The sequence below is a fragment of the Urocampus carinirostris genome, chromosome 3 (genome assembly GCF_059441175.1).
Source record: "Urocampus carinirostris isolate Australia breed hairy pipefish chromosome 3, RoL_Ucar_1.0, whole genome shotgun sequence".
Lineage (NCBI taxonomy): Eukaryota > Metazoa > Chordata > Actinopteri > Syngnathiformes > Syngnathidae > Urocampus > Urocampus carinirostris.
In genome coordinates, this window is record NC_142351.1 from 29,022,640 (window position 1) to 29,046,635 (window position 23,996).

Consider the following 23,996-nt stretch of genomic DNA (forward strand, 5'->3'; position numbering starts at 1 on the left):
TTTCCTGCCCTGGTTCGCGACAGATAACAGGTACGCGATCCAACAATTTAGAAACATTGTATTGGAGAAGGCTAATCGTACGTCCGCGTTATCGTAATCTTCTCAGTTTTGGTAATGATATCGCCAGATTGGCAGGAAACGAACAGGAACTCCAAGATCTGGTCAATTGCCTGGAAGAAGCCAGTATGGGATGGAAATCAGCACGGAAAAAAAACCTAAAGTAACGAGCAACAATACCCAAACTACTAACATCACCATCAACCACAGATTACGGTACTTGAACCTGTCACCAAATTTAAATACCTTGAAGCTGCCATATGAGAAGAGGGGTCAGTACCAGAAATAACGGCCACACCATCAGAGGGCAATTGGACACTGCAAAGAACCGTTCTAACGTTGCACAGACGGTAACTTCAGTGGTATGACCAGTGAAAAAAAAATGTCAAAAAGGTCAATTAATCAAAATAACTGACTGGTATTCTATGCATTCTCTTTTGCAAGTGTCCAATATTATAATAAGAATAAACGTGTAAGGGGGTAGCAAAAGCATTGATTTTTTTTTTTTAAATGATGCTACCTAGGTTTCCAGATAAATTTCACAACCCCTGGAGTACTGGTCGCGTATTTGAGAATCTCTATTAATAGGGACACATTTTGTAGCAATCATAGTCATTGTCATCATTGCCAAAGTTCCTTCCCTCCCACAAGTAAAGCTAACACGTGGTAAAAATGGGAAAGATTCAGCATGCTTAAAAAGTCTCTGTGTCAAATATGAGTGGTGTGTCTGTTTTTGAATACACACATTCACAATACACTTTTGTACAGTATATGCATGACACGTGATAAGGTAAGAATTTATTTCTGCCTGAACGAGCAGTATCACAGTTGATATTACCTCGTAAATTTACCTGATGGCATTATTATCCCGACCAGTGGACTTGAAGCAGGTCCAGATAAATCATCAATAAGGACTGGAAGTGCATAGAACTCACAATTGCCATTTGATAGAAGACCACTGTCATTTTTGAGCAAAAATCAATTCAGTACACATAAATAATGTTGCAGTCTGTTGATGGACAAAATCCTAATTTTCTTTTACTCTCGTATACAGTCAAAACTAGTGTTGGGACTGACGTGATACAAAGGAACACACTATTTAATGTTTTTTTTACCCGGTAACGAGTACTGTATTGCGTTATTACCATTTTGTAACTTTACTGTCATGACTACATGTGCTTTAGGGGGTTATTCTGGTACTTGTTAAACATAGTTTGTTGAGTACTTGTTGAATCACCTTCGTTGTCCCATAAAGCCTTGATGCTTCGGCAATATTTGCATGTTTATATTTACCTACAAAGTACAACTGAATACAGTTATGTTGGTGCTGTTTAAGCAGAGATGCTGAATTTTTCCACATGGAGATATTCTCCCTAACGTATATACCTACATCAAGCTGAATTTACGCTTCTAAAATCAAATTCTGAAATTTGGGGGGTCAGCCTGTATGTGCACTGGTTGTATGTCACCAGAAGCAAAAGGTAGGCAATGCATGCGAAGGAAGGTGTGGCATTTACATGGACAACAAACCAATGGGAAATAATCAGAGCAAACGTGAGCACATAATTAATGATAAAAATGTGCTTAATTTTGATCTTTTTATAGTCTTATAGTTACAATACACCATTCCTGGAGAAAAAAAGAAAACGTCTTCAACAGTACCCAGAAATGGAGAAGGAGATCCTGTTTGCAGCCCAAACACAAAATGGATTAGGAGTGTCTGAAACAAGTGGCTGTTTGCAGGCTCTAAAGATTGCCCAAGCCACAAAATATTACGATATAATAGATGAATATGTGGCTATTGTAAAGCAGGTTTACAGTAATCCCTTGATGTATTGCAGTTTACCTATCGCGGTTTTGCTACCTCGCGAATTTTCCAACCAATTTGAACTTCTATACATGCTAATCTTGCTCTGGAGCCACATGTGGGTCCTTGGACATGCCCAGTAGCTCCGTGGTGCTTCTTCAAAAATATTTGATCATGGAAAATCAGATGGATCTGTCGGACAGAACCGGATGGTGAATGCAGTTTTTAAATAATGGCAGTAAGGTACCCATTAAAGTAAAGTGGAATATTTCCTTATTCCATTCAATTCTTCAATAGAACAGAAGGGTTATTTTTGAAATTAGAAATTGAAAGTACAGAAGTTATTTGAAGAAAAATGTATTTATATAGTATAGTATTTTAAATGTTTAAAAAAAACTTCAGCCTGTAATTTGGATTTTTTTAAGTAATAAATAAATAAATAAAGGTTTCTACTCTGCGGGTTTTGACTATCACGGGATGTTTTTTTAACAGAACTCCTGCGGAAAACGAGGTAGAGAAGTATAGGGTAATTTCTAACTAGGTAGTTACTTTCAGAGCAATGCATTACTTTTTGTGTTCGGTAATCTGGGGATAATTTATTCATAATTTACTTGAACTTTTCAAATAAAGTAACTTGTATGTGTAATTAAAACTGTGTTGGGCACATTACCTAAAAACGGGTAACGCTCCCAACACTGCACATGACCTTGTACACCATCCTCTATATGTACTGGAAAATATAACATTATAGAAAATTGAACAAGTATATCTGGATTAGAAAAAAAATAATGGGGACAGCTTCTATTTAACTAGACTCTTCTAGGAATCTTTATTTTCAGTGGAGGTCTAACAAAAAGGACAATGATAAATAACAAGACCACCACTTCAAATATTTTCACACCTACTTCTTACAAAATCCTCGCCGGCGTGAGGGGATGCAGCACCGCTGAGGTTGTTCAGCAGGCATGAGTAGGTGAGAGATTACAAGCTTGACATCACCACGTAAATGAACATTAATAACTCAGTTTGATTCCAAACGAAAGGAATAAACAAAATGTCCACATGTGCACCTGGCCCCATGAACAGATGGGCTCACTGCAGGCCAGTTGCCTCACAATCACAGCAACACAGAAAATCACATTCATCCTTTCGGGCCCAGGTGTCGGTCGAGGTAATGGCAGTGGCCAGAAAATGATGCACTGCAAAGCTGCCCAGCGGCCAGCTGCTTGCTTGACCTCTTCTTGGTTGTAATTCGGGCCAAAATTGAAATACTGTACAGTCAGACAATCAGGCTGTGCAGATTGATCCAAAACAAGAATGGAATTGATCATTTAATACAGAGGTCTCAAACTTGCAGCCCCCCAAAGGTTTGAGGTCCCTGCTTGTTATGAACGCTGAATGCAGCCCTTGTAAGTTTGACAGAGATACCTCTGTGCAAATTAGCTTGGCAGAGCTGAAAATTGGGAAACAATTCATTCAGAAAAACGGCCACAATAACAGTGCATCTGTGTAAAACAATTTCAAAAAAAATAAATAAATATATATATATATATATATATATATATATATATATATATATATATATATATATAGAGAGAGAGAGAGAGAGATATCTATATGTATGTATACACACACACTGGTACCTCTTCTTACAAGCTTAATTCGTTCCAGAATAGTGCTCGTAGCTCAACTAGCTGGTATATTGAGCACATTTTCCCAATGTGAAATATTTGAAAAACAATTAGTGCGCTCCCGCCCTCCCAAAAGCATACAAGTGAATTTTAAACATCTTAAAAAGCAATAAAACATATTTCTGAAGACTAAAATTACATTCAAATAGTAACTACACATAATAAAAACAGTATTGAGATAAATAAGAGCGACATAACGATTGTGTGTGCGTTCTGTGGAAGAAGGTGGGTGGCAATTGCAAGCAGGAGATTGCTTACCTTTTAACTTACAAGTTTTCCACGTATGTGATAGTTCATTTTTGTTTTTTGTTCTTTTTTTTTAATCATTTAACATTGTGCGCACAACATAACAATGTTTATGAGAGAGAAAATACAAATAAAAGACAGATTCTTGCCCATTCCGGCTCCATTCTGGACTGTCTCTGTCACTGGTACTAGACAACAACGTCATTGTAGATTGCTAATATTGTTGCGGAATTCTACAGAGTCTGTCTTGCTGTGTGTAAATAAGTTCTGCGTTGTGTTTGTAACATGCTTTATTGCCTAATAAGGAGGATTTGCAATCATTAATAAGGGGTGCAAAGTGGTGGACAGGTATGAGATGTTGTATTTATGTATGCACTTACTGTACATTTAAAATTTAAGTTACTCTAACTTTAAATGAACGTACACACTAAAAAGTCTTACAGCCCATTTTTTCTTAATTTTCATATAGTAACTTGCGTGCGCAAACTTGAAGAGTGGATGCTGTTAGTTAGCAGCCATGAACAGTGAGTTATCATGAGCAGTGAGAGGTCAAGAGCAGTGAGTTGTCACAAGCAGTGAGTGGTCTCTAGTGGGCGCCTCTGGAACTGCCCCTGGACTGGATTTTCTTACTTAAAATGAGAAAGATTTGTGTTTAGCAGCACTCATATTGAGATATTCTCATCTACGGAGGTGCTCATGTTAAGAGGTACCATTGTATTACCTTGAAAAATTTGAGTTCGATCTGGAGTGTGTTTTAAACATAGTTCTGTATTTGGAAGTAAATGTACATACAGTGCACACATCTACCCAGTACAGACTATAATTTTCAATACATTAGCCAATTCCATTATTCAACCCCCTTACATTTTGTCTTGAAACATATAACAAAGACATTTGAAGCCTTGTAATATTTTTATTGGAGATTTTCTTGTTGAAAACCCAATGCACTGAAACATCACCATGTCCCCTCGCTCCGACAGCCATCAAGTGAGTTTGAGATCCCTGCTTTATATGTACAAGTTCGGGTTTCTTGATTGATTTTCATAAAAATAAGTAAGTCGATGGAAGGTTATTGTATTTTTTGTATATACATTTTCACAGTAGTTATAGTTGAATCTATTTAATTCCATCCTATTCTATCCTATTCTGTCATGTCCAGCATGGTCGCCATGACAACCAACTGGTCCCACCCCTTGGCACCGGCTGTAACAGATTGTGTAAATTGCGTGTGTGCTTCTTAAGGGCGGATTTTGGGGACTGCCGGTTGCTGGATCATTGCATTAGTCTGTTCTGTTTTGCTCTGTTCTGTTTTGTTTGACTCAAGGAAGACCTGTCATGCCCGTTTGTCTGAGTTAGTAACTTTAAGCCTGTTTGTGAGTATTACCCAGTCAGAATTTCTGATTTCCTGTAAGTCTGTTTTTGTTTTGTTTTTGTCCCTGCGTGTTGGACAACTTTTATTTTCTAAGTAAAAGTAACTGATCGTTATGCAAATGAGTTCACCCTTCCTGCCTCCTGGTCCGGTCCTTGATAGAATGATCTCGCCGGTCCGGTCCTTGACACTATTCTATTCAGGCTTATCCAACTTCAGCAGTGATTGCGCATGTATTATCGGTTTCGACACAAATTACTTGAGTGATTGACATTTATATTTTAGTGTAGCAGATCAACAGGGGGTACTGTATGTATGTAAGTGGTGATTACTGCATCGCTACTTTCGATAACACTCCAGTTTTTTTTTTTTTCGTGAAGTAATGTGACATTTATAGTGGAATTCAACCCATGTTTTTTTACAATAGAAAGTTCTATGCCTGCCTGCTCACGTAAATTAGGCATTGTATTTCTTATTGCATTCAAAGTACATTATCAAAGTATTAACTATGTCAAGAATGTGTACACTCAAAGTTCAGTTGGGAAAAATCACAGTTGGGCAGGCCCCTGGTAAGGACTTTTTAGAAAACAGGTGTACTTTCATTGGTTGCTACCTAAGCCCTTGGCAACTTTGATTTAAAGTTAAGTGAAGAGCAAGTAGCAAAACAGCAATCACCTGGGATGGATAGAAACTGGTGAATATTTATTTATGTACATTCTATAAAAACAATATAATTCAAAACACTGTGTTTAGTAAAGAAAAGGAACATAAAGCATGATATTGTGGGAACCACCATAGTATTGTGTTAACCCAAAAGTACTTATAATTGGTTTGGGAGATGCTAACTCTAGTTACTAGAGAAATACTAGACTCTAGTATTTACTTGATACCAAATGTTGTTTACGACAATGTGTTCTATAACTGGCTGCTTGACAAATTGTGGCATTCTAGTTATTAAATATATAAGTTGAGTTTCAACATCAGAAATAGGCAGCAATTTGGACACAGCATAGTATTTGGTAAATGTAAAATCACATAGAGTTGGTATTGGTGATACGTATTTACTTAGTTTCGATTCACCTCAAATTCTTAAGCATTGGACTGCTCTCACATAAATATGTCTGCTTTTCCAATGTAAGGACAAGCACGACCAGACGCAAAGGACGGATTTTAATTGATTTTTGTTTTTGTTTGGGTTTTTTTTTTTTTGAGGAAAGGTAACAAATCAACAAAAAAATACTTTACAAATATGAGCAGAAGCATGCAAATGAGATATGGCCTAAAATATATCTTCAGGTAACAATTTTCGTCGTGAGCACAAATGTGCTTGAATTCACTGAGGACATGACAATACTTATGATGGATTCTGGTAGGGTAGATTTCCATTTTTTGCGACATGGACAACACTTTGCCTCCAGTTTCTTCAGAAAAAGGGTCAAGCAATGGCATATTTAACAGGTTCCATTTGCGGTGACATTTTTTGTCAGAGCAATTCTGCAGGACTCTTGCCCTAGCTGTGGTCACCTTTCAACACCTTTCTGCTGTTATAATGGATTTTATACAACAGAAAAAGAATTTTCCAATCTGAAAGTACCCGGTCGGTGTGCTGGGAAATGACCTTTCAAAAAGTGATACACATATTGTAAAAATGAAACACCTTTCTTTGAGTGTGTGTCTGCTTGGGTGTGCATTCACAAGTTTATCTAGATGCAACATTCCTAAACTTGCGTAGAAAAAAAGGTTCATTTTTAAAGACAGGACAAACGGAAAGAAACCAAGGTGAAACTCAGTTATTTTGGTATCTTACTTTTTAGATTCTAACCATGTATTGGTTTTGGACAACAAAAATAAGTTTGCATTAGCTAGTTTTACAACGAAACACTTGTTTTAAGCCAAGTCACAGTTTTCGTCATCCAGACAAAACATCAGGTCGAACATGTTCACGAAAAGACAAAGTTGTCAGATTGGTTTCAATAATAATAGCAGAAGAAATGTATAAATCTGCTTTGCTGTATTCAATTCTGCTCTGATATGTTTATGTCACGTGTTTCCGGATCATGTGACCATTTAAGATGGTGATTACAAAGGTGAGCACATGTTTAGTACTTCGCCCAAAAAAACGCAAATGGGGCTTGCATAACACAAAATGTGAGTGCCATATTTCTAGACCACAGTGCCAGGACAACCATACTGTGAAGAAGAGTGCTAGATTCCAACACAAACAAGTTAATTTTGTGTTGTTATCATTGGTGTTTGCCATGGTTATGTGTAACCGAGTGTTACATAAGTTATTAAATTATGGCAAAAGTGACGCACTGGTGCACGGTGTGTCAAGCACGGGGGTATGCTAACTTTCGGTTAGTTGCTTGATCACATGTGTTGTGGTGAGATCTCTGAGTGTTGAGTGAATTTATGTTGATTTTATTTGGTTTCTTATCCCTTTTCTTATCCCTTAAATTAATCTTTAGTTGTCATGCGCTCAATCTCTGTCCTTATTTTTGGTTAATTGACGTTTCATTAAACTTTGAGTCCGTGTGTTTCCAGGTAAAGCACCTTCATTGTTTCTACAATTTATTCACTGTGTACTGTACACGTCTTGTGGAATCGGCAACCTCACTTTTGCTTGAGTACCCTTTACAAGCGTGTGTTGCTGGGTGCATGCGGTGTGTTTGGGTCTCTAAATCTCATCTCATCTCATTTGCCGTACCGCTTATCCTCGCGGGGGGCTGGAGCCCATCCCAGCCATCTCCGGGCAGTGGGCAGGGGACACCCTGAACTGGTTGCCAGCCAATCGCAGGGCACACAGGGACAGGCAACTCACTCGCTCATTCACACCTAGGGACAATTTGGACCGGCCATTTCACCTGAAATGCATGATTTTGCAACGTGGGAGGAAACCGGAGTGCCCGGAGGAAACCCACGCAAGCACGGGGAGAACATACAAACTCCGCACAGGAAGTCTGGAGCTGGATTTGAACCCACGACAGGTTCCCATGACATGAACTGTGCCGCACAAGCGCTAACCACTGCGCCGCCGTGCTGCTGGGTCTCTAAATATGACTGCCTTTTAGTGTATTGTAAATGTTACGGCAAAAATTCCACTATATGATCACTATGTTGTGATGTTGTCGAATTGTTTCATTTATGTTATTTATTGCTGTATATGCAGTTGCTTGACCGCATGTGTTGTGATGAAACGGGCGACGAAGTAATCCAACGCTGCATGTTTTTCACACTGTGTTACCAGTGTTCCAGAAGTAAATAAAAAAGACAAACATCTGCATTACACCAGGCATTTGTCACCTATCCATAAAACCCAACAGCGTTGTGGTTCTGCAGTCGCCGTAGTTGGAGGCACAACCCATCGCAAATGGTCCAAATTGCATTCACATTCTATCGTTCCTCGAGGATTAAAGGAAATTTCAGCGACCTCACATTGGCGCTGAAGATACGGAAAGATAAGTGTATCTATTTTGATCAATAACTTCCACCGCTGTTCAATTCAAATCTATAAATTGAAGACTTGATTTGTCGGTGAAAAAGTCAAAATATCAAAAGTACTGTCCAACCTCCCATTTCGCTCTTGTTATGTATTACCACATAAGTATTTTTTGCAAAAACTTGCACTAATTGCTCACAAGGAGCATCATAAATGTATTTAGACCTCACGGGGGTGTTTTGCATTTAGAACGTATGCGTTGTAGAACAGAGCAGCTTGCCATTTTCCTCGATGCCGCCACCCCAAAAGAAAAGAAAAGAAGACGCACCGTATTTAAAGCTGCAGTGTTTAATATGTAGCAAAAAGGTAGCAGCTTGTAGTTTGGATTTTGGGGTATTATTTTGGGGGGGAATCTAAATCAGGCTTAAATAACTAATCTGCACATCCATTGTTAAGTTCGGTGTGTTTGCGTGATGCAGTTTAAGGGTTGAATGAAAATGCGCATTGAGGCGAGCTGGCGTCCTGGAATGATCTGCAAAGAAGCGTGCTGGATCGACGGAGACGGTTTCAGGTTGGGTTGTCGGCGCTGTGGCAAGCGTGACAACGCTGCAGGATCAGAATCCCTCACGCTGTCTGACTGGTGTGCTCTGTGTTAATTAGCTCCCTCTGCTCCTCGCTCGCTCCACTCTGAGCTTGAGCAGCAAGGTCTGTAAAGCTGCAAACAAATGTCAGACTCTTCTGGTGCCTCTCCTCCATCGCCCCTTCTTTCCTACTCATCCTCTTGTTTTTCCTCTCTGCATTTGATTCCTTCAAATGTCCCTGTCTGCCTTGACATGTCAGACCTCACTGCTGAGAGATGATTAAGACATCCATGCTATGTTTTGACGTGCTCACTCACAATTCCCATTCTGTTTGTGTGAGTTATGTTATACATTGGGGATTGAAGGTCAATTTGTAAAAGAAAATAATATAAAAACTCAAAAACAAAAACAAAAAATGATAAGTGAAATTGTCCAGGTTTCTCCTTTTTAAATTTTTTTTAAAAATTATTATCACCAGCAAAAAGAGCAAGGTTTAGGATCTTTTCACACGGCATCTAAGTTTTTTTTTTTTGTCTTTTTGTTTGTCAAGTCAAGTCATATTTATTTGTATAGTGGAGGCACTACAGGACTGCTTTGATTGCACTGATTGGGACATGTTTAAAGTCCTTAATCACAAGGTGTCTCAAACAGACCACAGATTATTGCAAACTACAGACTATTATTACACCATCCCCTGATCCAAACCCTACATGCAAGCAAGGAAAAACTCAAAAACCTCATCATGAGGAAAATGAAGAAACCTTGGGAAAGGACCGCACATGAGGTAATCCCCCATCCAGGATGACCATGCTGCGACGGTTGCTGCCATAACAAACAATACACAGTTATTGTCAATATGAAATATAGGTCATTCATAAGTTCTTGTTTTAAGCCTAGATTTAAACAGTTCCAATAAGGTTGCAGATTGAATCTCAGAGGGCAGAACATTCCACAGCACCAAGGCCTGAATGGAAAACGCTCTCAAACTTGCGGATCTTTTCTTTGCCCTTGGGATCCCTCGTAGACCAGCATTTTCACAGCGAAGGCTTCGGACCAGAACATAGGGGGAAATTAAATCTGAAAGATTTTCTGTTTGTGTGTGCGCTCATTCAAGAAAAGGGGAGAGGAGTTGAGATACTACCATATTTCAAAAGAACTCAAGTAGGTTACCTTAGATGTAAAAATACCACTAAAAAAGAGCTGACTCAGCACTTTAATTTTTTGACTTTACCAAAATGGACAGAAATCAATTTTAATAATTTGAGTTTTTTTATTCATTCTCAGAGCCTAAGTCTTGGTTCAAGCATTTATAAACTAAAATACTAGTCTCAAGTAAAGATTTGATGTTTAAATTTGGGGGAAAAAAATGTATATTTTTTTAAAACCAGGAGGTGTTTTTTAGGGGAGAAAAGTGCTAGCCAAATTCATAAAACAATAGTTTTCAAACCGCCATGTGCTCTTTATTACACATCATGTAATTCATGTAAAGACACTTAAGATTTCTTACTATTTGTTGGGATCAAATTAAGTGTTTTTGTAGTATGATCCTACAACACTTCAGCAAGACAATGACTCTGAACAGATAATAATAAGGCATTCATGGAGAGGAGCAGGCACAATGTTCAGAAATGGACATCTCAGTCCTGAGTAATATCGAAAATCTTGTGATTTATTTGGCCTGTCCATGCTTGGAAACCATTAAATCTGACTGAACATGAGATGTTTCATAAACAAGGAAGGTCAAAAATTCCATGAACAAAAACCCAGATCCTTATTAAAAATTGTAAGAAGTGTACAGGGACTTTATTTTCTTGATTCTTCTTGATGTGAATTTTCTGTCGAGGTGCCCAAATTTATGCACCTGCCTACTTTTGTTTGAGTAATTATTGGATACTTTCTGTAACTCTCTTGTACATCCATTTATTCCTCAAATATCACTGTGTTTGGCTGCTTTATGATATATTTAACTGAAATTGCTGATCCAAACAAGCAATGATTTATCAAGGATAATCTTAAATATGATTAGGGGAGCTATAACATTTTATTAGACTATGTGTCTGCATATCCACCATCTTGGCATGTTGCCGTACTTACAGGTTTTTTTTCATTATTGGAATCGGCAGCGCAGTGGTTAGCGCGTGTGCGGCACAGTTCTGAGGTCTTGAGATTGAACCTCCTGTGTGGCGTTTCCATGTTCTTCCCGTGCTTGCGTGGGTTTCCTCTGGGCACTCAGGTTTCCTCCCACATTCCAAAAACATGCAGGTTAGGTTCATTGGCTGGTCCAGATTATCCCTAGGTATGAATGAGCGAGCGAATTGTCTGTCCTTGTGTGCCCTGCGACTGGCTGGCAACCAGTTCAGGGTGTCCGCTGCCCGAAGATAGCTGGGATGAGCTCCAGTACCCCCGTGACGCTACTGAGGATAAGAGGTGCAGATAATGGATGGAATCGAGGAGCTACCGAAGAAGCTGAACATTATGCGCCAAGCCGAATTAAATTTAAATTATTGGAATTTGGCAGGCATCTTGTGTGAAAGAAGATAAACATTGAAAATATTGTAAAGTCAAATGATTTCCCTCATCTCCAGTTTAAAGCTTTAGAGTTTGACATGCTTTAATGCAAGAATGCCAAACGATAGTATTTCAAAATAAGGGTGTCGATCATATTTTATATTTACATGAAGTATAAAACCAAGGAACTCAAGGTGCCTGAGAACGTTTTACCCCTCTCAGAACCTCGTTGAAATCATTGAATCCGACAGTCATGGTTGTCACGCGTTTATAATCGGGTGAAACGATGTTCGCGTTATCCGCTAGCAAACGGAGAAGCCTTCACATTAATTCAGATTTAAATGAACCCGAGTTGCCATTTCATGTATTGACACTGCTGTGGTGGTGCACAGAAAGAAATAGATCTTGCACTGCCATGTTGATTAACTAATATAAAGGTTTAAGGACTCACAGTGTAAAGTGATTAGGATACAAAAAAATGTAACAGCACAAAATAATTAGTAATCAATATGCAGTCACATTCTAGTCAAAAACCCCAATCTTCGACTCAGTTTATGAGGGCGAACAAAGACAACTCTAACTGTAGATTAATATACGATCGCAGTTTTTTGCTGGATATGCGAACATCCAGAAATCCAGCGCAAATTTCGACGATCACTCTGGAGTGTTTACTTAGCCTCGGAGTGCTACGTCAACAGAACGCAGCGGCCGACAAAGCAGCGAGTAAAAGTGGCAAGCGGAAGCCCTGTGACCGGGGAAGGAAACGAGGTTGTCGGGCCGGGCTAACGGCTCGGATGAAGGCTAAACCCTTCAAAACGCCTCTACCATCCATTTTCCTATCCAACGTCCGCTCCCTGGACAACAAACTGGACCATTTACAAGTGGAATTTACATCGAACCGCGAATTGACGAACTGTTGTGCTTTAATTCTGACGGAGACATGGCTAAACTCATCTATCCCGAATGACGCTGTTAGCATTGTGGGGCTAACTGCTTTCCGCGCTGATAGAAGCGGCGAGCTCACCGGCAAAAGCAAGGGGGGCGGTCTATGCATTTATACCAACAACAACTGGTGTAAAAATGCGAAGATAATATCGAAACACTGCTCACGAGACATTGAACTTTTGACGGTGATCTGCAGACCCTTCTACCTACCGAGGGAGTTTAGCGCGACCATCATTACTGCCGTGTACGTGCCCCCCAGCGCTAATACGAAGGAGGCAATGGACGTTCTCTACCGAACTGTGAGTGAACTGCAGCATGCTTACTCCGAGTGCATTTTTATTGCGGCGGGGGACTTTAACCAGGCCAATATGAAAACAGTTCTCCCGCATTTCCATCAGCATGTAAACTTTGCTACAAGAGGTAGGAACACATTAGACCTGGCCTACACAAACATCAAAGGTGCATATAAAGCAGCCCCCCGCCCCCATCTTGGCTCATCAGATCACCTTTCTATTATGCTAATTCCAGCATACAAGCCCCTGCTGACCAGAGAAAAACCTACAGTGAAGCAGGTGAGGGTGTGGTCTGAGGGGGCAATGGAGGCACTACAGGACTGCTTTGATTGCACTGATTGGGACATGTTTAAATCGGCTGCCACTTACAACAACAAAATAAATATAGATAAGAACGCCATTTCTGTGTCAGCCTACATCAGTAAATGCGCAGAAGACGTCAGCAATAACAAAACTATATGCACCCGTGCCAATCAGAAGCCCTGGATGACTGCTGAAATACGAAAACAACTAAAAGTACGGAACCTTGCCTTTAGATCTGGTGACAAGGAGGCGCTGTTATCAGCGAGGGCTAACCTGAACCGGGCTATCAGACTAGCAAAGCGAACGCACAGTCAAAAAATCCAGGAACGTTTCCTCAGCACAACCAACACCAGGGATATGTGGAAAGGCATTCAGGCCATCACCAGTTACAAGCCAACCACCGCCCCAGTGCAGAACACTAGCATGGACTTTCTGAATGACCTCAACAAATTCTTTGGAAGGTTCGAGGCACAAAACGGCACCCCTGCAGCGAAAGCGGTTCCAAATCAGGACGAAAGAGCACTCCACCTGGACTCATCTGACGTGAGGAAGACCCTGAGAAGGGTCAACACAAGGAAGGCTCCAGGCCCGGACAACATTCCGGGGCGGGTACTTAGGGAGTGCGCCGATCAGCTGGCTTGTGTACTAACAGACATCTTCAACACCTCGCTAGACCAAGCCAAAGTACCATCATGCTTCAAATTTGCCAACATCATCCCAGTGCCAAAGAAACCCCAGATCTTATCACTCAATGATTACCGGCCCGTTGCACTGACTCCTATCATAATGAAGTGCTTTGAGAGACTGGTTAAAGAGCACATCACCTCCAGTCTCCCCTCCTCATTCGACCCCTTTCAGTTTGCCTACAGGACAAACCGCTCCACCAGGGATGCCATCTCCTCTGCGCTTCACCTGAGCCTGACACATCTAGAGGAGAAGAACACCCATGTGCGGATGCTGTTCCTGGACTTCAGTTCAGCATTCAACACCATCATCCCACAACATCTGGTAGACAAAATGAGACTCCTGGGTTTCAACACCCCCCTGCGGAACTGGCTGCTGGACTTCCTCTGTGACAGACCCCAATCAGTGCGGATAGGTCAGAACAGTTCAGATGTCATCTACCTCAGCACGGGCTCCCCCCAAGGCTGCGTCCTAAGCCCCTTGCTGTTCACCTTGATGACACACGACTGCGTCCCTAGGTCCGCCACAAACCACATCGTGAAGTATGCTGACGACACAACAGTGGTGGGCCTCATCAGGGATGACAACGACCTGGCCTACAGAGAGGAGGTGGAGCAGTTGGTGGGCTGGTGCAGGGACAACAGCCTGGTCCTGAATGTCGACAAAACTAAAGAGATCATTGTCGACTTTAGGAAAAACCAGCCCAACCATGCCCCACTTTGCATCAACAACAAGGCTGTGGAGGTTGTCAGCAGTATCAAGTTCCTAGGGGTGCACATTACAAACAAACTCACCTGGTCCGTAAACACTGCATCACTGGTTAAGAGGGCACAGCAGCGCCTGTACTTCCTGCGGAGGATGAGGAGAGCCCACCTGCCCCCACCCTCCCTCATTACATTCTACAGGGGCACCATAGAGAGTATCCTGACCAGCTGTATCTCTGTGTGGTGTGGAGGCTGCAGCGCTACCGACTGGGGTAGTGTGAGGAGGGTAACGAGGACAGCAGAGAAAATAATCGGGACTACACTTCCCTCCATTCAGGACATTGGCCAGAAGCACTGCCTATCCCATGCAAAAAACATTACCGGGGACCCCTCTCACCCCCATCATGGACTGTTCACTCTGCTAGCCTCTGGGAAGAGGTACTGCAGTGTGCGGTGCAGGACCACCAGGCTCCGCAATAGTCTAGTCCCCCTGGCCATTAGACTGTTAAATGGTCAATCTAACATATAGTTAACTTAAATCTAAACGGCTGCTAATCTGACTTTTGCACTACTGGCAGTTTTTTTTTTATAGCTTGCCACTCCTTGCACATTGCTCTCTGCACTATTGTAATTACAGCGTTATTGTTACAGTGTTAATGTTACTGTGTACCTGACTTGTTAACCTGACTGCCCATTTTGCACATCTGGTTAGCTACTCTTCTTGCACTATCGGCACTATGGTAAAATACTACACGTAGCCAAAATACAATACAACATTATTTATATCTGTACATTCAAGGAAACTGTGGGGGTCAGATGCATCGACATTTCGTTCTGTATACACGTGTACTAGAATGACAATAAAGTAGATCTGAATCTGAATCTGAATCTGAAGGTAATTAAAATAAGGATTACCTTGCAGGATTACAATTTTGGTATAAACTATGTTCATACATAATGCGACGATAGAAAGATTTTATCATAAATTAAATCACTGACACGAGACGAAGAAAGATTAAGGACACACACTATGTGCATGCATTAGAGTAATTTTGTACAGCCGGCAAACTCTTGTTAGACTATTTTGTAGGTAAAATCGCTTTTCTGTTTTTTTTCATTCAAGGTAGCATTAACTTTATTGAATTGGCGCAAGCCTGCATTTTTGTGACTGGGGCTGTTTTTGTGTGTGCGTATTAGCTCAGTTGCGTTCGAATGATGCACTAAGGAACATTTCGTAAATTTGATTGTCTTCTTTTGTTTTTTTTGCAGTTAATTGTTGTTCAAAATCCACTATACGATTTGATTGACCTTTTCATTTTATTCCACTGATCATCATTTTGACCCTTTGCGCGTAATGTCACGCTGCCTTCACCAGCAGAATGAGAGACATGACGGACAGCAAAAGGATCCTGGTGGTCAGCACTTGAATTAGAATTTGAGTTGAAACAGATTTCAATAACGACGACAGAAGAATATAAGCACCGTATTTTACTATGGTGATTTATTGCTTGAGGCGGGCAAGGATGTAAACCCGATTTGGAATTGTATCCATTTTGATGTAGACAGAAGACGTCAATGTTTATCTCCAAATCAACCGACACTGGCAGCCATGAAGTAGCGAACATTTGTCACAAGCTATGTTAGATGTATTTCAGAAAAATGCTAAGTAGGTACGAGCCACATCAAAGACACTGAATGTGATCGGCCAATATAACGGCAACAACAACAATATAATAAGTCAGCTCGTGCAAACTAGCTACGTTAGTGTCTCACCGGTTCTACTTCTTACTACGTGAATGAGCTGTTTTTATTGAAATTAACAAGTGATTTAAAACAGTAATTTTCCCAATATCACGTGTATCGAAAACTGTACTCTACCATGAAGCGTATTACGCCAAAACGAACTGTCGAATTATCAACGGATTAAACAGAAATCAAACGTTCAGAAGATGAAGTATTTTTAACAAGCTCAAAAGGGATTTCTATGCAAGGTTCAAATGCCCTGTGTTTCATTGTCATATCCCCCCCCAAAAAAATATTTGAGCAAGGGGGACATTCCATGCCAGGGGAGCATTTTTCCTTGGCATACCAGGTACAAAGACTTGTAAGTATCCAGATTTTTATATGCTTTTAGATCAGCACATGTGTATGGGGGTACTCCGTTTACAATATTGTGGTACAGATCGTGTCGACTGAAGTCAGGACGATATGGTTAGATGTGTAAGTATGTCAGGAGGAAGAAGGTGTGGGTCGGTCTTCAATTTCTCTAAAAAGCGCTTTTCATGCTTTCCAACAAAGTGAGCCACCTTATCCGACAGCTTCAATATTTGTTTAACTAGTCATGCCAATGATGATGAATAGTATAGCTTTTTTGTTGTTGTCTACTGTTTACTGGCCATACCCCCTGTTTAATATGGGTTATTACCGTCCGTCATGGTTTCGTCCCGTGATTAGGTCACGTGTGTGCAAAGGGTCAATAAAAGGTTTCAAAAAGTTGAAAATCTGAAAATCAACAGCTTTGATAAGCAATTGACAAAACAAAAGGAAAATAAGAGCAGAAAAGAAAAAGACAGCTTATCCTGGTCCTGTCCCCATGACAACCAAAACATTTTTCACATTGTTCTTGTCATGTCATCAGATTTTTAGCACAAGGCACTTTCAGTAACATAAATCACATCTTATCATCACACAAAATAAATCATATATAGAAAATCTGGAGTAGCATAAGAATGTTTAGCATAAAATGTCAATTTCATGTCTGCCTTGATATTTCCACCTCATTTTTTAACCATTGCTATTTGTATCATTTCTATGAGAAGAGCCAAAAGTCAATATGTATATGATGAATAAAGTCTAGCTGGTCAGTCAGTCAGAAATTCCATTTTGGTGTTGAGGACCTCAAACTCCGAGTTAGATTTGTCGTAGAAGCCCACTTTTAGCTTCTCCATAGCATTTCCGAGCGTGGTGGTCCGTTCATCGATTCTGTTGGCCAGGATGGCATCACGGCGTTGAAGTAAGACCTGACTTGCGCCAGTCTGGTCTTTGAGCAGTTGATCAGACATTTTTCTCAGCCAGTCCACAGACTCCACATAAAAATAACCGCACAAATCCCTCCAAAGAGAATGAAGAACAACAGGTACACGTCCTCAACATCATTTGAGGTCCAGTTGTGTTAAACACAATGATTTCCAATTATTCCAGGAATGTTGATTGAGATCAAGGTATTATTATGTTGTGAGAATGTTATTATTCATGATAGTTGTAATTAAGCATCAAATACACTCACATCAGACTAAGGAGGGCACCAGTCAATCTAAGATGAATGGACATCCTAGTAAATCTGAATATTGCCAAGTGCTTTGTCATCCCCACTTCAGACAAATAAATGTTTAACAGGGACAAAAGACATCCCAGAGTTTGTTGGAAATTTTGAAAAGTCAACATTTGGTGTGTTGAAAACAAGATTGGGGTTTCAGGTTTTTGATCAGGGGATGGTGTGATGATAGTCTGTAGTTTGTAATAGTCTGTGGTCTGTGCAGCCCTTTGAGACTTCTTGTGATAAAGGGCTATACAAAAAAACATGACTTGACTTAATTTTACTCTCCCCTGTGACCCTTGTGCGGCACAAAAAATTGAACTATTACAGAGCACACATATCATGTCTGCCATTTTAAAGAGATTGTTTTATTTTTTCTTGATAAACTATACTACTTGGTTTAAATTTGAGCATGCTTTTGTAAGATTAAAAGCAACAACCTTATCTTGCCTTCCTCTAATTCTTTTTCAATGTTACATTGTTCATTTATCTTCAACAGAATGTCATATTTTGGGGAAATTATGTTTATTTTTTTTACTTTCATTGGTATACTTGGGATTGTAATCCAAAAGTATGGTATCGAGATTACACTACTAACTACATTTTTCACCAGGTCACAAGTAACTGTATCAGATTACATTTTAAGCATTCCTCCCAACCCTGTGAATAAACAAATAGTTTAACCCTAGACACACATAATACCACCTACTCATTTGAATTTCCAGCTGAAAACGCATCAGCAGCATGAAAAACATATATGTGACAGCTGAGTAATTTTAAAATTAATCATTAATTGCATATCTGTTTTTATATTCACATTTTTTTGAATGTCTCTATCTTTAAATTTAATTTATTCTTTATTTATTGTTTATTTTATCTGAATTTAAATATATAATATCTGAATCAATATTTCATATACTTTTTTTCACTTGTATTAATATATTCATTCATTCATTATTTATTTTTAATTATGTCAGTTTTGGTCCTCCACATATATCATGCTGAATTAATAAAAGAGCCCAGATTAATGTTGACACCTGGTGGTATGACACAGTACTGTCAGTCTTGCTGCAAGGCAATGCAGTTTCGGGTGGCAATCTGTATGATTTTTTTCCATTTTTTCAATGTTTTTCCTCACATAAGTAGTCAATTGATAATGAATCCTTGCCTACTACCCCCTAATTCAACACACAAAAGCTTCACAAATACCAGTGTCACCAATTTCCCATTATTTTTGGAGAGCTTTTAACGTGAAAGGTTTTATAGAATTCAAAACAGTTGAAAAAATATGTACCTGTATATAGATTATAATTATAAATAATAACGTAATCATATCAGTTTAAAGGTTTGAATGCAAATTACACCATCAGGATTTCTGGCACCAAGCATAATTGTTAATCTCCGATCACACCTCGTTAAATATTATAGATAGCTATCAACAAAATACTTTAAAGGGACAGTGTGCATTATTTAACCGTTTGTTGTCACTGTATGGTAAGTGCCCCAGCTAGCCCCTAAAGACCACCTGAGTATAAAAAATATATCATGGATCTTTGATTTTTTGTGAAATTGGATTTACTGCCATGACGTTACGTTTTTGACTGAGCCTATTTTATCCTCCAATAAGTAAAACCTGGCAATAACGTTTTAATAACATCGTAACTACATAATAATAACATGTTATTTTCGAAATGAAACAAATTGGTAGCCCTTTTCAGTAACAAAAAAAAAGTAGCCCTCAGCTTTAAAATGGTTGGCGACCTCTTGTTAAGTGCAACCGAACACGAGTGCTAAAAAAGCACAAAGAATGCAAACTAGGGGAAACGCACTAATTTACATCTCTTTTTTTTCCTAGCCTTTTTTAGTTTTTTTTGTGGCAGCAAAATGGATAAATTATGGTAGCTCCCTTTAGATGAGGTATCTAAAAAATGCACATTTATATGATAGGTAATGTTTTTTTGCTTTTTATTCAAATCAATTGACTTTTTTAACCTCTAAGAGGTGCTTAATGATACACATTTGTCTCTATTTAGTTTTTTGTTTTTTAAAAGCACTTTTGAAACACCCATAAAGAAGATGTGTAGATAAAAATCAGTAATGACCTTGAAAAGGTGTTCAACCAGCTTGGCATAACGTATATACCGGGAAAAATACCGGAGAGGAAAAAAATCACATTCATGAATTATTCATTCATTTATTCATTAAATTCATTTCTCACAAGGGTCTCCGGGATGCTGAAGCCCATGCCAGCTGTGGGGACAACCCTGACTGGTTCCCAATTGCTTCACACATAACCATTAACATTAACTCATGGGACAATTTATGGAATTAAATTAAACACGTCTGCGAATTTAAGGTTGAACTTGTAAAGCTGGTTCTGGATTGTTCACGTAAAGCGGTAAGATATTAAGAAGGAACTGCTACGACAGAAAAGGGAACTATTATTGTAAAATGTCACTGTACACATCGTCTTAATTGTTCGAGTTTTCCCGATGTATCCTTTAGACTATTTAACTTTATATGGTTATAATGAATACATTTTATGACAGGGGTCTCCAATGTGGTGCCCGCAGGCACTAGATAGCCCCCTAAAGACAGCTGGTAGCCAGCAGCCTGATTCTGAAAAGCAGTCACTGTGATTTTCGAGTAAAATTATATATTTTTAGTGGTTAACTGAGTTTATTTAGCCCCACTTCCAAAAATGAACCTGGTAATAACATAGCAACAACATACTAATACCAAGTTCTAATACCATGCATATAAAGCTAGTAGCTCTTTTCGCTAATTATCAACAAAAGGTAGTTCTCAAAAAGGTTGGGGACCCCTGTGTTAGATTAAATCATCTGAAGATTAATCTAGTTGTAAACACTACACCTTATATATATTTATCCATAGATTTGAACATATACAGTAGCAGAGTTCAGTACACACAGTTTGGTTTGCTAAGGGGGGCGAACAACCGCCTGTTCCCTTACATGTTCCATATGTCTACCTGAAATCTTTAAAAATGCTTGAATTAACAACGTTGTGTTTGTAAAGAATAAAAAGGGTTTAAATTTTGGGTGAAGTGCTTGTAAAAATACTAGAAATTCAAACATTTAGCGGCGACGCCCACAATTCCCATTTTCGCAGCAATTTAACCCTGCTGCCCTCTGTCATGTTCGCCGAAAACAACGCGCGGTGTGATAGGGTGCGGCTCATATTTTGAATTACAGACGCTCCCTGACTTACGACCATTCAACTTACAAAAAAACGGTAGATACGAACATTTTTTTCAGGATGTTGAAAAATATCCGGACTTTGCTGTCAGTTAGTTTTTGTATGATGTGCACATTTTTCCGAGTACAGGACATTACTGTAATGCTTCTTTCCGCCGCTACCGGCGTGTGGCGCTTTGAGAGGTCACCCAGCATCCACCCCGAAGAAAAAAAATCAGCTTCCTCTTCCTAGTTTTTGTCTAAACATTCTATACTGTATCTCCAGCGCGCTAAGAACTTTGACGTTTTCATTGTTTAATATCTTGTGAATACATTCAATATGGTGATTGTAAAGTGTAAAGAAGAGGCCAGCTGCTTCCTTTGAAATTAAAATGGAATAACAAAAGTTTGATGCGGATGAGAAAATGGTTGGATCGCTTTTTTTCGGCACTCTCTAACACGGAGGAGGACCTCTTGAAGCTAGTATTCCGAAAGTAAGCTACACTTAACTTTATTTATCTTTATAGAGCATATTATTTTATGAAATGCTTATTTTTTTATTACAAAACAATACAGGTTACGTATACAAGCCTTGAAAATATTTACATAAACCTTAAACATACAAAAAAGAAGGACTGAATTTATGAACAAATTCAATTTACGAACGATTGTCCGGAACCTATCTCGTTCGTAATAGCGCAGCGTCTGTAGATTATTATGTGTGCCTTGGGCAAGAAAATACGGTACTTGTACTTTGTTATACTACACAATACAGCAACATCAAGTGGCCAAGTAATACACGCTGCCCCTTTACGTCCAAGTTAATACTGTATTTTAAAAAAACTTCTAAATGAATTGTTAAAACCGCTTTATTGATATAACAGACCTGTTAAAACAGTCTTAACTATGACAGCACTATTTTATCTCTGCTTTGAGTCCAGCACCCCCACAACAACTGTGGCAAGTGATAGACACAATCATACAAATTTGATACTAATTGCTTGCAATTGAAATAAGGGCTTAATCCCTAACTAACCATAAGGCTTTCATTATCTTCCTCAAGCTTCTTACGGGTTCACCTCGAAATCTTTTCAAGTTCCTATCTCATCTTTTAATAGAATTAGTCATTTACGGTCTGACATTTGAAGTTGGGGGTATCTGAGATCTCCTCACAAGAAAAAAAAAAGATGTCAACCAATAAACACGTGTTGACACTGGACACAGAATTTTCATGACAAATATTTCGAGAAAGCTTTCGATTACTCACAAGTCCCTTTGGTTCAGGTTGCCAAGCAACATTAGTGCAAAGAGCTCCTGCCTCCATTTTCTTGCACAGGGTCTGGGGTGATTTGTCTTGTGTTGTTTATGCACATTAGTCTGAAAGGAAAAGGGGGAGGAAACAACAAAATGGGTATGTGAGAATGGATTTCAGTCAAAGTAAAGCCAAAACCAGCATATGTGTACCAGCCCCATGATTCATTATATTTAATGTGTTTAGCTCTTCCCTTGTGTGCTTTTCTTTGTAATGATTCTAGAGGATAAATTGGTCATTGAATCTGACTCTCTTTCTCACATAGATGTACGCACACACACACATTATAATGATTATACATGTCTGTGTTTCCTGTAAATGTTGTTATCCAATACTGATGGAAGAGAGGAAAGGAAGCAATCAGCCTGTTTCTGTAAAGTATGGTGCTTGTGTTTAAGAAACGCCATTCTTTAGACAAGTAATGCTAAAGTGGCTCTAAAGCACTGTGTGTGTGCATGTTGGTTTTGTGTGTGCTGGAAAGGTTGGCTCAGACAGGCACCTTACATCATTCTCCAAATTCATCCGTCACCAGGGGACAGGCCACAAATGAACATGTACAGATGCCCATCCAAAGGTTAACAAGCACATGTTGGTGTGTGTGTTTACAGCTAAGTGGCGCTGGCATGTGATGTATATGTTGTAATTTGCGCCAGTGCCCGTCACCTTTCCTGCTCTCGGTAAAATATGATTGCTGTTTTTAAGCTCTTTTACCAGTCATGGGACTAACTTATTACAGAGGAACATGTTCAGGAACGCAATTACTTTTATTGATAAGAGATACAGTAGCACGTTATTAATAAGATCTTGTAACTCTGCTATCATTACACATGGTGCATTCCTCTGCTACTCATTAAATGCAGTCTGTGAATTACGGTATCCTCGTACATCATTCTATGAAGGGTGAGCATGTTTAACTACAAAGTACAAGTCAATACAGTAATGGCGGCACCGTCTCAAGCACAGAGTAGGAAGGCACTGAATGTCTCCCTTTTGGGAATATTCTCTCTACGGTATATACCGGCATATAAACCAAATGTACAACTATGAAATAATAAATTAGGGTTAAGGTTTTAGTTACCGCAATCACAGCACCCCGAGGCCGTTATGTTAATCTCTTGGGACTTCAATCACGTGACTCTAGATACAACACTGCCCTATTTCTTCCAGTATGTGGACTGCAAAACCAGGGGTTATAGGACTATTGACCTACTGTATGCAAACATTAAGGATGCATACAGTGCTATGCCACAACCTGCTCTCGGGAAAGGAGACCACAACCTCATTCTGCTTAAACCTCAATACAAACCAAAAGTGAGGAGGCTACCAACAACTACACGCTCATTCAGGAAATGGTCTACTGAGGCAGAGCAGGCTTTGAGAGACTGCTTTGGATGTACAAACTGGGATGTCCTGCTAGGGTTCAGCAGTGGGGACATTGAGGAGGTGGCAAACTGCACTACTGACTACATTAACTCAATGTTGTTCCTGTAAGAACTGTACGCTGCTATGTCAACAACAAGCCCTGGATCACGAGTGACATCAAC

The 23,996-nt window shown here is 39.5% G+C and overlaps 1 long non-coding RNA gene across 1 annotated transcript in view; it reads right to left on the reverse strand.

The window, feature by feature from the left end:
* Positions 1-9,037: 9,037 nt before the first annotated feature.
* Positions 9,038-23,996, reverse strand: part of LOC148369356 (uncharacterized) — a 69,833-nt gene continuing 54,874 nt past the window's right edge. Inside the window, exons 2-3 of the long non-coding RNA XR_015850002.1 lie at positions 22,408-22,517; positions 9,038-9,324 (exon numbers count right to left, since the gene is read on the reverse strand). This is a non-coding gene — a long non-coding RNA (uncharacterized LOC148369356). The remainder of the gene's footprint in view (positions 9,325-22,407; positions 22,518-23,996) is intronic.